The 18,163-nt window shown below is 40.0% G+C and overlaps 1 protein-coding gene across 2 annotated transcripts in view; it reads right to left on the minus strand.

Moving 5' to 3' along the window:
* NR3C2 (nuclear receptor subfamily 3 group C member 2) overlaps positions 1 to 18,163 on the minus strand; it is a 145,736-nt gene that overhangs the window by 35,943 nt on the left and 91,630 nt on the right. The window lies entirely within an intron of this gene.

Genomic DNA, 18,163 nt, shown 5'->3' on the forward strand with positions numbered 1-18,163 from the left:
TTCCTTCTCGCTGCAACTTTCTGACCCACATGGCTGGGGTTCCCATGATCTTTTCTGGGGATGGAAATGAATGATGGGGGGGGGGGCAGGGAGAACAGGGAAGACCCATAGCCATCAGGGAGAGTTCTGAGAGAACTCTCGCAGCTTTCTGGATGACCTTGGGCTGGTTACAGAGCGGAGAATCAAACCTGGTTCTCCATATTAGAGCCCGTCACTCTTGTAAAGGAGCGGGGAATCAAACCTGGTTCTCCAGATTAGAGTCCGCCACTCTTAACCACTACAACACACGGGAAGACCAACAAGCACAGCTTGTAGGCTAAAGCCTTCATGCGTTGTTGCCTGAGCAACTTATATTCAGAGGTATACTTTCTCTGAACACTACAGCTATAGAAAAATGCCACGATAGCCAATAACTTAGTTTTAAAAGAAGGCTAGACAAATCATTGAAAGATAAGCTTATCAACTGCCATTAGCCATGAAAGTTAAATGAAACCACACTTTCAGAGGCAGTATGGCTTGAATACTGGAAGGGGAATACCACAGTACAAACAATCTGTAAGTGGAAAGCGCTGATGGCTATGGGTCTTCCCTGTTTTCCCTGCCCCCCCCTCCCCATCATCCATTTCCAACCCCAGAAAAGTTTGTTCTCAAGATCATGGGAACCCCAGCCATGTGGGTCAGGAAGCTGCAGCGAGAAGGGAAAAAACAGAACCCTCCTGCCTTTTCCATGAGCTGAGTTCCTTGACAGAAGAGGAAGAAAGAATTGGTTTCTCTCCTTTCTCCTCCCTACTTTCCTGTGATCCCAGGAAAAAACTTTCCTGTTGCCAGGGTATTGGGGGAGAGGAACCAGGAAGATGGGTGATCCATGCACAGTCCTTATTTGGCTCTTGTGCAAGACAGAGCAATCATAAGTCTACTCAGAAGTATGTTATACAGAAGGGCTTCCTCCCAGGATAGTGTTCTTAGGACTATGGGGTGTTGCCTTCATGGTCTGACTAAGGCCTTCCCAGAGACCTCATGGCCTTGATTGGAAAGGGTATGCTGAAGGCGAAGGTGAAGAAGAAGAAGAAGAGTTGGTTTTTATATGCCGACTTTACTACTTAAGGAAGAATCAAACCTGCTTACCTTCCCTTCCCCTCCCCACAACAGACACCCTGTAAGGTACGTGGGTCTGAGAGAGTGTGACTAGCCCAAGGTCACGCAGCTGGCTTCATGTGTAGGAGTGGGGAAACAAATCCAGTTCACCAGATCAGAGCCCACTGCTCCAAACCACTGCTCTTAACCACTACACCACGCTTACTCTGGTGTAATTGGTGCACAGTCTGATCCAACAGGTCCCTCTTTAAGTTCCCAAGAGATGAAATGTTAGTCCTTATACATTTGCATGGTTTTAATAAAAATTTCTGCTCTGTACTGAATTCTATAAATACAAAGCATCCACATGAGGCTTCTTTTGACTGATACAGGCTAGCACTGCACAAAGGATCTCAACCACAGCAAAAAAAAAAAAAAAACCATTTTATTCTCTAAAGCGCTACGTCTGATGACATTAAGAAAAATGGATAAATGTTGAAACTGCTTGTTAAAATTTATGGGCATGAGCATAGTTAGCACAAGAGCATAATCTGTGCTTGTAGCAGAAACTGCAATATGATTAGATTGTTATCAGTTCTCTGTGCTTCCCCAGGAACTATCATTCATACAAAAATATTTCACAGTCCCTGCTCGTGATATACTGGATACAATTCAACTATTATACCTATTATACATTGTTATCTTCAAATCCCCACACAGGTTTAATTAATTCAAAATGGAACAAGGCATGTTCTGATTGTGACATGTTAAATTCTATCAGGCAAACTTACACTTATTTGACTGGATAATTTTTTACTTTTTAATTTTTTTGGTAGTGGATATCCCATCATCTCCTCATGGGCGATACACAGAAAACTCCGTTGTAGCAACTCTTTGCTTTGAGCAAAATTATATATATAAAGAAATCCACATTAAAAATAATGATCTACTGTCCAATCCAAATTTTGATTACATACAAGGACACAGGAAGGCAGCAGGTGAACCCCCAAAGTGTGGTGGCAAAGAAAGCTCATTTCAATTATTTAGGCTTCCAATTGCAGAACAATCAGAATGAGGGTCAATAATTGGCAGCCCTCAAAGAAACCTCCTGGCATGTCATTTACCAGTCCTCTTCCTCCATGCTTACTGAAATGGCTTGAGAGATGAGCTGGAGAGAAAAACAAGAGGAGGGAAAAGAGAAGGAAGATTTTCTTCAGTCTCTTTCTCCTCCCCCTCCCCCCTCAGCTTTCTTGCTCTACTATCTCACACATCACCTTCTTCCTCTGTCCCAGTCAATACTCAAACCTGACGAAGGTTGCAGTGACCTAAGTGGGGGTACTGGAACGAGTAGTGTGTCCTGCCACCCAGCTCTCGTGAACAGAGCCCCAGTAGGAAGGACGCCTCTTTGCACTCCTGTCTAGAATCAATACTCTCTGATCCACAATAAAAAAATTATCATTCAGACTTGCTCATTAGTCTGAGCAACAGGTTATGAGACCTGCCCTTGCTAGGCAACAGACTGAACCTAGTATACTATAAAACATCCTTACTAACCATATCCTTTTCCTTCTAAGTGTTTTGTTTAGTCAAAATATTGCTAAGCAAAGCAAGCCATGCTTGCTTAATCAAATCTCTCCCTTCCTATCACTGTATCTGAAAGTACCTGAAAAAGATATTTACCCCTCATCGTGAGCAAGCAAAAAGCTGTACTCCTTCCATATTGTGATCAATAATATGGCAGGAGTCTAGAAGCTTACCCAACATACTGCAAAAGTCTATTGAACCCATGGATGTGTGGGCACAGAAAGCATGACATTGGCAGTTCTATAACCTATTATTGGAAAACAACACCCGCTTCTTCTCTTGCTTCATTGACTTGATGATTTGGTAGCAGCCAAGGCATAGCCCATGTCACATTATACAATTATAGCATACAGTCAGAGCTGGTATCTCATTTTTGGATATGCAGATGTCATCACTTGGACTTTAGGGGTATATTAGCTGTTGGCAACCATATAATGGAAACTCAACTGTAAAAAATGATTTCCTGATAATACTAGTGCATGTTAAAAATAACAATATGTGCCTGACACATTTAAACACATGACCTTTCATTTTTACCGCGGCGTTCACAAGAAAAACTAACTTTCTAGATTGATTCCATTCTATCAGCCAGCAAAAAAAGAGCAAAGTGGATTCTCTCCTTTACATTCATTAAGCTTGCTTCATGCTCATAAATAAACATTATTTACACCCTCATGGCTACATTAACTTCTCATACTTATTTTGGGTCTCGTTTCAGTTTTGAAACTGGCTGTTTTAATTATTTGCCCAGTGGAATGGAATGAAAATATGCTGTGGAAAATCAATGAGGAAAAGCAGGGGTGGAGGGGATGCATCTCTTAGAAATCTAGTTCTGAAACAAAACTTCCTCTATAATGGAAGAATCTTGCCCTCCTTGCCATAATCCAATAAAGTAGTTTTACTGCTGCAACACAGAATTAAATCATTTCTGTTCAGCTTTTCTTCTCTGCTCACCTAACTGCACGTGATATACAAGTTTTCCCATCTGCTTTCAAGTTACCATCTCTCAGTCAAATCAGCGCTGTTACATTGCCACATATCTGCAGTCTCTGTACTAGTAAAACATGACTGCTGAAGTGTATATCATTATCATGATATCACTTACAGCAATTCTAAGTACATCATTTACGGGAGCAATATGCTTTGAAGTGAACAAAACACACATCTATATGTCATATATATGATATGATACCAGTTCCCGTTTTCAACAGTGATGTGCTTAGATTTTTTTTTTACAACTAACCCCACTGAAGATACATCTGGTTTTTAAAATCTCATTATATTTAATTTAACTTAAAAAACAAGTCCAAAAAGTTTATTTTTAGTTTTTCAGTGCACTCTGCATTTAAATTTTAAAAGGCTCTTTCTTTTACAGTGAAAGGAATTTTTTTTAGCAGTTGCCAACTGCCCAGCAACAGCAGCCTATGTTTGCACTCACTATTTTAGGCTACATCACATGTCAATTATATAACCTTGTTTTACTGCTCTTGAACTGGTTAGAACAACCTGGGAAACAGTTTAGGGCAGTCCCTTGAAATTCTGAAATGCAAATTAAACTACATGTCCAAATTCCTACCTCTTTATAAAATATCGCATCTATGTTCATTCTTTCTCCATAATTAGTTACTTATTATTAGAACAGACTAAAACTTGTGACATTAACTTCTCCAAGTCTGTTCAAACCAGCGCAGTCTGACTATGCAGTAGTTGTAATAGTAAAATGATAAACAATTATCCATGTTGCTCAGGTTACTGTATGCTGATTTAATCCATTGCGATTTACAAAAGGTAGATCAAGGGTGCAGCTATAGTTTGGAATGCATTTGGGCTAGCATATGATGATGGCAAAAATAAAATATATATCTAAATAAATTAGAGCCCAAAGACTACATCACGAAAGGAAATTCCATGTCAATAAAGTGAAGAGAAACCAACGGTGATTTAAAATACAAAAAAAAAAAAATTGAGATGAAGGATTTTTATATTTTCAAAATATTCATTCCTGAATTTGTAGCACTGTTAGGGTTGCCAACCTCCAGGTACTCGCTGGAGATCTCCTGCTATTATAACTTATCTCCAGCTGATAGAAATCAGTTCACTTGGAGAAAATGGCCGCTTTGGTAATTGGACTCTATGGCATTGAAGTCCCTCCCCAAACCCCACCCTCCTCAGGCTCCACCCCAAAAACCTCCCGCCAGTTGCGAAGAGGGACCTGGCAACCCTAATCACTGTACAGTTGCTGCAACAATGCCAGTGCATACCTGTACATGTCTCCCCCCCCCCACAATCTCTCTCACACACACAGGAATTATGACTGTGCAAGGTAGCTGTCATTATACCCCAGTCTAGGTTCTGAAATTGGGTAAGATTACAGTAAGAACAATTTTGGAGTAACCTTGTGGTTCTATTTTGTACCTGCCAAATCCACCCAGTAATGACTGGTCTTTAACCTGAGACTTGTAAATTTTGTACCGCTTCCCATTTTATGCATGGAGGTACTGCAGCTGTAGCAGCAATGGTTGGGGGCCAAACAATACTGCTACTTCTGCTTCTCAAATATGTCTGCGTGATTGGCTGTTACTTTAGGAATCTCTGATCTTGCATGGGTTTTCACTGTTCTAGATGGTTTTACATACAAATTCTCATACTACACATGTTGAGATGGTAAAACCTTGGTCATCTGCACATGGATTATTGGCACATCTCCAAGGGTCCCCCCAGCTTTTCTCCAATCTCTTCCAAACCTGCTTTGTTGTGAAGTTTTGGGAAAGACTGCAGCAAAGGATGGACAGGGATGAGTGGGGAAGTGCAGATTTTTCAGATGGCGGCCATTTCCCCCGTCCCTGTGGTGGCCATCCCCCCCAGGGTTTTTTTCTTTTTTAAAAAATTGGCCACTGAATATTGTTATAGTGATATACCATTTTAACAATATGTTCCTTGAATTCCCAGCTTTCCTTTAAAAAAAGAAGAAGTAAATCTAGCCACTTTCGCTGTAGATATACAAAGCCATATTTCACCAACGTTCGGGGTTAAAGGCTTACTTTTTTTAAAAAGTGAAAGCTGGGAATTCAGAGAACCTAATACACAGATGGTTGTAATGTTATATGGTTATAATAATACTTAATCGCCATTTTTTAAAGAAAGAAAAAGGCCAAGTGGCCTGGGGAGTGGGGAAGGCTGTTACCAGGGGACTGGGGCAGGGAAGTTTCTCATGTGGAAGCCCCGTTGCCACTGTGCTGTATCAGCAGCCACTGCAGCAATGGGGAACCTAGACAAGCCTGTCCCCATGATAAAACCACCCTTATCGTTAAAAACATTTCACTCATTCCAAAAGAGAAACTATCTGATTGGAAAAAAAATTCAGTGTTCTCCAAAACTTCCATTTCTTTCTGCTTAACTTTTTCCCAAAGGCCTCAGGAAAAAAACCCAAAAAAAATCCTTCTCAAAGTTCCCACGCCTTCACATCTGTACATGTACCTGGCATGATCAACTGCATGGCTAAAGCCTGGAGAAATTACTTTTCATTTCCCTAAACAAAAGACTTAAATCAAGAGGGACCACGTGGCAAATACCTTTGAATTAGCAGGACATAATATTCATGGTTCAGAGGTATTCAAATAACTTTAGGCCTTTCCACAATGCTTCTTTCCCCAGCAGCCCTAAATCAAATATGTATGTTCTAATTGTGACTTTTCCCAACCTATGTTTTATTAGCTGTTTTCTTTTATCATAACACTCTTTGTTTCACTGAATATGTAGTTCCTTAGACTATTTTAACCCACTATGTTAAAATGAGAATGTTATTTTTCTCTGAAAATGCTGGACACAGGTTACTTATGGCTTGAGCAGAACAGATTTCTGTTTGATTATACCATTAAAAAAATTCTTTACTGACCTAGATTACTTCTACCACTTATTTATCTTCGCTGTACTTTCTATTCTTTATCCATTATCTCTTCTACTCTCTTGTTCTACCTCTACCTCTAGTCTGAATATCTCTGCTGTTTCCTCTATCCATATCATGGCTTCTATTATTTTGCTGACTAAATGGAACTATTCTCAAGTAAGTGGGCTGCGGACTACAGCCAAAGTATTTTTATCAACTACAGGGAGATCATTTGTTCACTGCTTTTAAAAGATACAGTATTTCAGTTCCCTGCATTTTGTAATTTTTGTACTCTCACATTTCCTTTTAAGCCTATTATGTTAAAGTAACATACTGCTCTAATTAAATTGATAACAAAGTTTACGCAACTTACAAAAGAACATACTCAAATTATCATTTCCCCAACAAAAGTTTATTTCTTGGTAAGTAGTATACACATTGATTCCAAATCTTTAGTTTTCCTACTCTCTATCATTTCTATTTCTTCAAAAACAATTTCTGTAAACTTTCCAATATAACCTTCCTATTACAAATCCTTAAAAAAAATAAAAGGTACATCATCCAATACTACACCATAGGTGTTTAACAGCAAATTATCTGGAACCCTTTGCAATGGTATTCAGAGGACACAAGACACATTCATCATATGTGCACTACCGTTACACAGAGTATCAGGATAGAGTTTTCCCTGTCCACACCCATCAGCATGCATGAGGTTAACCTAAAAGAATGTTATGGGGAAAGGGAAGGCTGTGCACACATCCAGTTTCCTTATCTAGCTCTCCTCCTTCATGCTCTAAGCAAAAGGAACTGGAGAAGAGAGGAAGGACTGCATGTGGGGGGGGGCTTCTATCCCCTCTCACATTAACTTGTGCTACCTACTTACATGCTCTTGGGAGAAGGAGAAAAACAGGACTGAGCCCTGCTTCAGGTGCCGGTGCTGTATCCATGGCATGAGTGGATCATGATAATTATCTTCAGAACTAATGTCATAATTTTAATTGAGGGTTACTTAGAATAGGCAAAAGCAGTATTTTATAAATTACTTCTGTTTAGAGAACAACAATAACAAGCATAACTGGAGAATGATGTGTGCAATAAAGTAGGAACAAGTGACATATATCACCCTTCAAAAGTAGCTTCACTGAAAATGCCTCCCACTGCGTGGGTCATTCTGGCTTTCGACATACCATCTACTACAGCTCAGATTCAAAGCTGTAGTAATTCAAAGCTGTAAAAACCTCAGAAGTGGATGGATCTTAAACAAAAATTTACCCAGCTCCCCCTTTGCGGCATACTTTTTAAAGTGATGTCAACTTGAGGTTTGCAGCAGATATACATTACTTGCTACTGTGCAGTACTTACTACAAATTATCTTGAAACTAGCTACTTCCTCGGGTTTCTGTGCTGACTTTCACCATAATTGTTCTCTCCATGCACTTGTTTCTGGAATACTTTGGTTCCAACTATTATTACATTTCTTCTATTTTTGATAGAGGAAATGTCTCCATATCTAATAGGTTTACTTATCATTTTGTCTACTGAAATAGTTACAGACATCTGAGTCCAAAACCTTCTCTGGAGTACAATCGTCTATTCTGTGTTGAAACTCTTGCTCAGTGACCCTCAACACAGCACCTAAGGGCACCACTCTACCCATCAATGTTTCCTGGCACCCACTTGCTTCTTCCCCAAACAGCCAATCCCAGCTTTACCCCCATCACCTTTGCGCAGGAGGTGCTTAAAAAGAGCTAAGCAACGCTTCTTTATGTCTGCAAGGAACTAACATTTAGAACCAGCTATCTCCTTAACTAGTTGATCTTGTCTTGGAACCTACCAACATTTTGATTTGGCAGTCATTATGTCATTGGTCTTTATCTCCTATGTCAGCTTTTTCCGTGATGTCACGCACTATCCTCAAAATGCTAAAAGTAGGCATAAGTTCAACAAGCTTGGGGACCACTGCTCCAGGTTGTCCATATCTTATAGAAATTAACCTATATTTTCAAATATCCATTCACATTGACTTTAATGCTCTACTGAACAGTTCTGCTCACACCATAAACAGTAGCACCACCAGTCTGAGCCTAGTATTATCTTATATTCTGCAGTTATCTACTGTTGATTTCAATACGTGAAGAAATAAAAAAAAACATGTATATATACAATTTTAAACTGAAAAGTATATATATTAGAATGAATTTAAGGTCTTTATGTTTATTAGAAAGCTGAACCATCATGCAAATTCACAGTTTGTAAAGCTCACCCATTAGAGAAGGAGGAGGAAAAATAGAGCTGTCATGTGGGTCCCTTAGCCTAATTAGAGAAGAACCAATCAGATAGCAGGAAGAATGTAGCAATCCTAATGGCCCCTTTAGCAAACTTTGATAGGAGCCAATCACAAGTTAGGTTTTTCAATCCCTCTTCAAAGTCTAAGTAGAACTAGCTTAGTCAGCAAGAGGACACAGAGGAAGAGCTCTGAAGTACTTCAGGAAACAGGGACAGAGCTAAAATCAAAATACTTGCAGCAGAGAATTCCTTCAGGAGGTGGAAGGTGCCTGACAGCTGAGAGAGCTGTAAACTGGGGAGGGCAGAATAACTGTGGAGAGAGCTAGGCCCCAGCAGCTTGGCTACAGCCAATCTTAAGGCAAAGTCCATGAAGGGAAGTGCTACACTGAAGTCATGGGGACAGACGATCCCCCCCATCAAAACACTGACAGAAAAGGCCTCAGAAGACTGTAACAGTCCATTCCTGAGGGGGAGGGCTGCGCTGGTGGCCCCGGTGAAGCCAAAACCTTGTCCTTACTTGCAAGCCCCATGGAACTGCTCCATAGGTTCCACGGGGCTATGCCACCTCAAAAGGCAGCATAAGTGCAAGTAAGGGCAAAGGGGGCGTTACCAGGGCAAAAGGGCTTAGGAGGCTGCCTAAACGCGGCTCCTCCCCTGGACTGGCTCGGGAACACCCCTGGAACGCCTCCAGAAGGATTGCGCACAGAGGTGCGCCGTCCAGATGCCAGCGCAAGGCTGTGCCAGTGTTCCTGCGGTAGTGCCAGGAGGATGGTGTGCGGCCACCCTGGGCAGTATAAGTGGCATGGGTGCCAGCGCAGGGGGCCCGGATGCTGGAACAGCTCCTTCCTGGCCTCCTAAGGACTTTTGTCCTTTTGGCTCAGGAATCGGCTATAAGTTGGAATTAATGTAGAATAAGAACACAGTTGTGTTAAATATTAAAGAATACAGTTTGTTTGGATCTGAGGAGAAACGGCTTGTTCTTTTACTTGGGAAGCAAGCGCCTAAGGCCTAAGTATGCTAACCAACCTTGAGTAACTTGACAACATGGTAAGTGGTTCCTTCAGAGTAACTGTTAATTCCTTATTTGATACCCGATACAGGACTTTATCAAGTTTTCAACCTGAGCATATGGTGGGACAACAATTTCACAAGCTCTTCTTTTGCTCAGCTAAATGGCCCAGGTGGTTCTCGTGTGTGTGCTCACCATTTCATTACAATATGGATTTTGGAATTTTCACTCATATTCAGCCATCCCCCATTTTTAAAATTTGCAAAAATCATACCATTTGCAGTTTGAAAATCTTTGTTTTGTTTCTTTAGTTATACCTGAGAAATACGTCATCATGAGATGTATCACAACACTAGTTTATTTAGATCTTCTCTTTAGGATTGTATCAGTATATATGCTCTGGGCAGATCATAAGCAATTATTTGTCTACTTTATGAAGTAATTTGTGCTGACATTTCTGTAGTAGTAGCCATGGTGGGATTTCTTGAGGTAGATTTTACAAAGGTTTTCTGAAAATTGCCACCAGTGCTTTATTATCTGTTTGCACGTCACAGGGGTATTTTTTTCTGTTGAAGGGTATGCAATTCAAACATAATTCTCAACACTTCTATTCTATTTGAGGATAGTTATGTTGGGTGACTGGCAATGGTTTTTAAGTGAGAATCAGATAACCTTTATCACAAGGTCAGAGATAAACAGATAATACATATCTAGATTGAAATTAAGTTTGAATCTTAACCTTAACAACTTCTGCCAAAAACTCCTTCACCATAACATCAGTTGTAATGTCGTTCAGCAAGAATTGGCAAGTGGATGTTTTATAAGGGGCCATCCGTTTGCTAATTAAGGGTAATATGAAAAATTTATGAGGTTCTTCATGTAAATGACAATCTAAGATAATGTGATGTAGGGCATCTGGCTGGCCCGTTCCACATGGACATACCCTCTTGTTAAAGGGAGTCTTAGTAAATCTCCCATATAAAACTTTAGATGGAAATGAATTGAGTCGAGCTAGCATAAATGCTCTCCGTGGTTTTTAAGTGTGTGCAACGGGTGAGACTTTTTGCAACATTGTAGTATCTAATCCTGTAAAATTGGCACCTGCTAACATAGTTGCTGATTCTTTGAACCTATATATTTCAGCACAGGTACTTGAGTTAGTAATTCCTTGAAACTGACTGAATACTGTTTTATGGATCAGCATCCAGTGAAATGCAATACCTTGGGCCAACAAATGTATTAATGCTATTATCACCACTGTCATGTTCAATAAACCTTGCTGGAAATCCTTTTCCTAGAAAGGCTTTTCTTTGACAAGGCAATTCAGTTGTGGTTGCTACTTCAATTTAGTTACATTGTTTTAACCCTTCTTTGAACTAATTATGTTATATGCATTTTATATCTGACATTGCAAATTTATTTTCCTTTCTTTTGGATTCTTCTCTGTATCTCTCTCTAGAATTCACCTCAATGTTTCATTTTGTTCTCATGTTCTTGTCTGTTCATTCCTCATCCCAATTAATCATCAAAATATGAAGCATGATCAAGGGTATAGATGTCTGCTGAATAATCTTTTAGTGCACCTATGGAACTGAAAAGATACTGAAACAAATCTTTTATATCTGTATTTCTCAAAAGGTGCATTATTTGTTTGATCTTTGAGGGCAACTGGCTGACCACTATGTGAAACAGATGTAAAATTTCTGGAAATTATGAAGCCATGGGGAAAAAAAACTTTTTTTGGGGGGGGGAGGAGGGAACTGGCAATCCCTTGGTGGTCTGCCATCCAAATACTAACCAGGGCCAACCCTGCTTAGTTTTCAAGAGGTGTACCTTTGAAGCATGCCAAGGAGTCAAGACAGGTGGTTAAGGACTTGTGAAGACTCTCTCTCAAATTAACTTTACTTCTACATAGGTTACTACAACAAATCTACGTACACTAAGCCGTTGGTTTCCAACCTTATTGGTACGGTGACCCATAAGTTCAAAGTTACTTAGTATGGTGACCCACTGATTTATTGTCACATGAATTTTGGACCATTGGTTTTTGACAGCCATTTTTTCCATGTATTTTAATCGTACATTTGCCTACTTTATAACTGTTACTTAAATTTAAGTTACCCAAGCAAAAATTTACTTAATGCTCCTATTAATGTTGAATTTGTTGAAATATTTATTACACTCACTTAAGTTATTCATAGTTTTTTTTGTGCAAATGTAAAAACATAACTAGCTGATTGCAGGTTATAACTTCATGAGCTATAAAAATGATAGACACAGTAAATGGATCTTGTTGAACCTTGAAGGCTACCTGATGTGTTTATTCTTTGGCTGTTTAAAATTTAATTTCTAAAAAATAGCACCTAGAATTAATGCATCTCTGCCAGAATGCACAATCTTTTGCAAGTCTACTCAGAAGTTTGTGTCTATATTGAAGAGTGCTTACTCCCAGGTAAATTGGCATAGGATTTCTTTGTAAGAAAGCCCCATTGAATTAAATGGGGTTTACTTTAGAGAAAACACACATAAGAGGGGGGAATTTAACTTTATCTGGGCATACAGAACCAGGGTCCTACCCCTTTACTTATTCTCTACATTAGACATTGAGAAAGCAAAACATGGAAAAGAGGTTGGGGCTTACTTGGGTTGTTCCCTAATTCGTTGAAAGCTTCAGATTCTAAACCCAAAGCTCCTCTCTCATACAATACTGTTTTAGAAATGAAGGGTCTCCCCCCCCATTCTATTTTTCAGTGCCACATTTCTCCTTTTGGGAAATGCTTTTTTAAAATTAAGCACCTTCTGTTTTCTTCTGATCATCAGCTTAGAGCAATACATCCTATCCAGAGTCCCCAAACACATCCTGTCTTTGTCAGTGGCTGGTGTGAAGGAGGGAATAAAGCTGGCATTTTAAGCTTGGGGAACACACCCAAGAGATCCTTCCTGGATTTAAAAATAATGTGGACTTATATGAGAGGAAGGTACAAGAAAATCGTTCAGATGTGCCTCTTCTTTGCTGCTGTGGTGGGGAGATGCAGCCCATTAGCAACTTTCCTGGCCATTCCTTCGGCCATGTGTTGGAACTGCCACAAAAGGTGGGTAATTCATCAATGGCTTTGTGAATTGCTCAACCTCTGAGACACAGCTAGGTAGTATTAACATCAAAGGAAACAGGGCTAAAGAAAAAAATGCAGCGCAGCAAGCCAAGGGGGAAAAAACTTCCTCCACCTCAGAGATTCAGCGTGAGTTCAGCTGGGCACCAGGCAGGGAAGGGAAGGGAATGGCCACCATAAGCCGATAGGAGCCAGCAGCCCACTTCAGCAGGCTTTGTGACTGAGTTGCGTGTCATGGCCCATAGGTTGGAAAACGATACACTAAGCAAAATAAACAAACAGTTACTAACGAGGTACTTGCAATCCATGGTATATTTGATCTTTGTTAATTGCAGGATCCCCCCATTTCTGGTGCATCTGCAACCCTGCTTAGCATCATTCTCCTCTGTCATCCTTCATGGCAAACACACACCAAAGCACATTCCAATGAGAGATATCAAAACCCAACTCCAACCGACTCCCAAAGGGGCAAGCCCTCTTGTCAGACCCCACCCCATGTGTGCTCCAGGGTCTTCAGCCCATCTGTGCGCCAGTTCTTGGGGCTCAAGCCCACCTGACCTGGAGCTTCCAATCAAGAGGTGTTAGCACATCTTATGCTACACACTACATAATCTTTAATTTAAAAATTACGTAGTTGCTCAAATTTATACATCTATGCTTTCTCCTTCACTTGTCCTCAAGTAAACCATTTCTTCTGGGTGTCCAGCATGCTTCAAGTGTATTAATACAAATTTATTTTTTTTCTTATCGGCATTATCACAAAACTGAAAAGTATTAAATACTTCTCTTGCTTCATTTGTCTATAATGACAAGTCCTTCAACTCTGTTCCACTTGCAACTGCATACAAATCAAACTTTTGTTTCCAACTTTTTAAAAATTCTCTGAGGCATTTCCTTCAACCATCAATGTTCCTAGAGGTTTTAGAGGTCCTGTTTTTGCTACTGCAAAAATATTATTTTGCCGCTGTACAGTTTGTAAAATAACGCTACAGGAAACTAAAGTATGGGCAAACGTATTCAGTTAACAGTATAACCTTTACATCAACTGATCTCAAAATAGATGCTACACTAGTTTTCAGTTCTTCATTGGTATTGCCCAGAACTGCTTCCACTAACATGCACCTATTCATGGAAATCTTAGGTTTCAACCAACAACCTGAAGCGACAGGTGATGGAATGCTGCTTTCGACTAAATAATCAAGGGAGAATTCTCATTCTAATGATCTGATTTGGGACTTAATGCCGTGATGTTGCATGACTAGTTGAAAATCTGGAAGATTAGAAAGCTGGACTTTGGCAACAACTATTTCCCCCCCCCCACACACACACACACACAAATCTTGGAAAGTTGTTATATTGTTCCTTGTTCATACTTGCCCATTACACAGACGACTTCTTCTCTACATAAGCCATCCCATTTGACAAACTTGGGTACATCCTATATTTCTTATAAAGCATTGACATACAGCCCATTCCTGACCTCCGAGGATTAAAGTCCTCAGGAGGGGCACCCCGAGCTAGCGCCTGGGCAACTTATGCCGTGGTGAGTGGCCCCAACACCGGTGGGGAGGTCTGGGCACCGGTCTCCTGGTGCTGCCATGGCACCACCGCCCAAGGATGCCAGCTGGGCCCTCTGCTGGCATCCCACCAGTGCAAAGCCCCGCGCTAGCATCCCAGGGGGCGTTCCCGGGGTAGGCCGGGGGGGCAGAACTGCCAATAGGTAGCCTCCTGACCCCTTTCAGCCCAGCACGCTGGCGGGGAGAACGGCGTTGCTGCAACTGTTTTTTTTCAGGCGCAGCATCGGTGTTCTCAATGGGGCAAAAAGCCCCATTTTAAAAATAAAAAGCCTTTTAAAGGCTTTCAAAAGATTTTTGACAGCCGGGAAATGGCTTAGGAGGCGCTGTGGCGGCACCTCAGCCACACTGTCCCTGGCCGCTGAAAGCTCAGGAATGGGCTGTCAGTGTTCAAAATATTTTCCGTGTTCTAACTGCAAGCCCATGTAAGAATGTTCTCTTAAAATTAAACCTAAGTAATTACGCACATGAGCAAGAACCTTCAGGACTCTGCATCTCTGATGTACTTAATATATTGTATCTTCCAATACTATACTGATACTTCACTGTATACTAATTAACTCTCCTGAGTGCAAAGATGCAAAGGGGAATTATTCCCACTAGTCAAATGTGAAAATCAATGCATAGCCCACACACAGAAAAACCTAATTATATAAATTAAATGTTTTCCTCCATTTCATTCCTCAAAAGAAACCAGGTAAAATATGTGATACAGGACTAATATGTTGGACTTGACAGATTCACATTATCTTTTAACTTATTCTGTCTTTTCATCTTCCTCTTTCCTGCTTATCACCTCTTATAGACTGCCTTGAATACTCAAATGAAGTTCAAAACTTATGAGCACTTTTCAGATACAAAAGGAATTCCCATAATTCTCTTTATAAAGAAGGAAAAGGGACAGAATGGGTGCCCATTTATATTAGCAGAGAACATTTGATAAACAGGATGTATTCAAGTTTAAGAAAGGGAATTAAAACACATTACATTGCTGACCTTATCTTTTACAGACGATTCTGCCCATTATCTGATTATTTCCATGACCATGATTGTTAAGCATGCTTGTCTAGATATGCTTTTCTCTATCTTCCTTCCGCCCCTCTCTTTACAATTACATTATTTAAATGTTCTCAGCAAGCCTCATTTTTTCCAAAGGTTTATTTTCCCCTCTGTTTGTTACACATAAGCAATAATAGTATTTAAATATTGTCGGCAAAATATTTTCTACATCTGATAGCTGTCAAAATATATTTATTTACAGTTACAAAAAATGTAATAATTAAAAACTATAAGAATTTTTGAGATTAAAAATGCCTACAGAAATAGGGGAAGCCTTAGTATTCTGAAGGTGACTTTCAAAGCATTTTTAAACTTTGTTTCATGTCCTAATGAGGCCTAATAAAGGACTCTGTTTATTTAGATTAGCTTTATCAGGAAGATAAATGTTGGTCTTATCTTGTTCTCATGGATGGTTCACTGAGGCTGTGCTAGTAGCAATTAAGACGTGTAAGACAACATTTGCAGGGTTTTCAGTATCAATTAGAAGTAAAACATTTAGAAGCATAAAACAAATTACAATATGGAAAAAGTCCTAGGCACAATCCACCAGTATTATTATTGTAGAATATCCACTAATTCCAATGGGTTTCAGTGGATTGCAGATGTTGCCTCCACAAGTGGCTCAGTGAACATCAGGTCTAACCTGTGGATGAACTTCTGCATTCAGCCCAATGCAAAGACAGTTCCCGCTGTCAGCCAGGATCTATGACTTGTTGGTATCACATTTTTCATTGGGGGATTGGAGGGTGGCTGCAGTGTTCCAGTGGCAGTGAGCACCACGGTGAAGGATTCGCAGCTGTATTGACAGCTTTATGGACTTTTGAGGAGCCAATTAGAGCAGGACTTGACAAGGCCAAACCTTCCCAAATGCTCCTGGAGCCAGCCATTTTGCTGCTTAACCTGGTCCACTTTCCCTTAGTTTATAAAGCAGTGTAGCATTAGCTAGTTGCTTCGGGACTGGGCATGCCTTTTTGGTGGGGAGAAGCGTCCTTTTGTGGCCTGGTTCACAACAATTTTTTAAAAAATATGGTTTGTTCAGATAAATAGGACTGGTCTTTGAGACAGATTAAGCCCCAGCCAAGGGCAGTCAGGATTAGTGCAGGTCAGATGCTCTAACCTACTTAGATCAGCAAGCACCCACAGGCATCTGTGAATGGGGGCACCTATCTAAACGAGGCACTGCAGGCAGGCTGACCAGTGGAAGTACTTTGGGAGGGAATAATCTCAGCACTAATCAGATTGTATACTGACTAGCTATGAGGGAATGGTGACAAACAGCCCCTTCCTGCACATTTTTTGCATTCAGGCAAGGAAATGTGAAGTATGGTTATATTACCACTTCATTCTCAGAACCAGGTGGTTCTGCTCAAACATTGGTGGACTCTTTGGGTAGTCTCTTATGCCACTAGCACTATGTACTAATGTTTTAATAAATCACAGTTCAGTCGTGTAAAAATTAATAGTCCTTAATCCACATTGTTTTCTGGCATCTTCAGCTGGGGTTTGTGGGAGCAAGATGCAACAATATATGTAGTAGAGAATAAGATATGAAGGAGTTCTGTGTGTGGATCAGAGCATCTGCAAATACAATGAACTAGTGAATGAGAAAAGTTGAATTCAACAAACCGAATATATAAATTGTTTTAATTTTTTAATGTATCTGTATGGTTTTAGTTCCGGTTTTAAATGTTTTAATGATGTGTTTGGGGTTTTTTTGGTTGTTTTTACTCGTTGTTGATGGACAAAAGGTCTGATTCAGTATAAGGCAGCTTCGTGGGTTCATGTATTCAAGTATTTAGATGGGAGACCTCCAAGGAATATCGGGGCGTGATGCAGAGTCAGGCAATGGCAAACCACCTCTGAATGTCTCTTGCCTTGAAAACCCTACAGGTCACCATAAGTCAGCTATGACTTGATGGCAAAAAAGGGGGGGAAGCATTCTTTACTAGAATTGTAAAAACAATAATAAAACCAATCTAAAAGGTTTGTCTGAAAAAGCCACATGCTAAATCAAACTGAAAATTAAAAGCAAATGTGTTTCATGTACTAAAAGATCCTTCTACTTTTTAAAGTAGATTATAATGAAACGAAGCAAGGTATTTCATATAACACATTAGTATGTTCCCACTTATTTACACTCTAAGGCAGTGTGAGGCTTTCAAAACTGGAGTGTAGCCAAAACCAGCATTCAAAAACAAAAACTTGTGAAGAGATAATTTCTAGTGTATTTTTGTGCAGGTTTTTTTTTAACTTCAAACAACACCTAATAGCTACAAAATGATGGTCCAAAAATCAGCAAAGTTCAACTGCAGTAGATTGCACATAAAACAAGCAGCAAATTATTTTTCTACAATTCTCCAAAGGCATGGTTATATAAAATGCTACTGTTCACGTGCACTAAAGCAATAAAGGTAGGAATGAGCAAGTGAACATGGGAGGGACACGTTTTTTTTTTTTAATAGTGCAATTCTAAGCAGAGTTTCACCCTTCAAAATCAAAGCTCAGCAGTGTGTTTGTTTAGGATCCTCTTTTTGCACTGTAGGCTTCTGACTCCCATTATTTTTAAAGCAGCAAGATT

The sequence above is a fragment of the Euleptes europaea genome, chromosome 9 (genome assembly GCF_029931775.1).
Source record: "Euleptes europaea isolate rEulEur1 chromosome 9, rEulEur1.hap1, whole genome shotgun sequence".
Lineage (NCBI taxonomy): Eukaryota > Metazoa > Chordata > Lepidosauria > Squamata > Sphaerodactylidae > Euleptes > Euleptes europaea.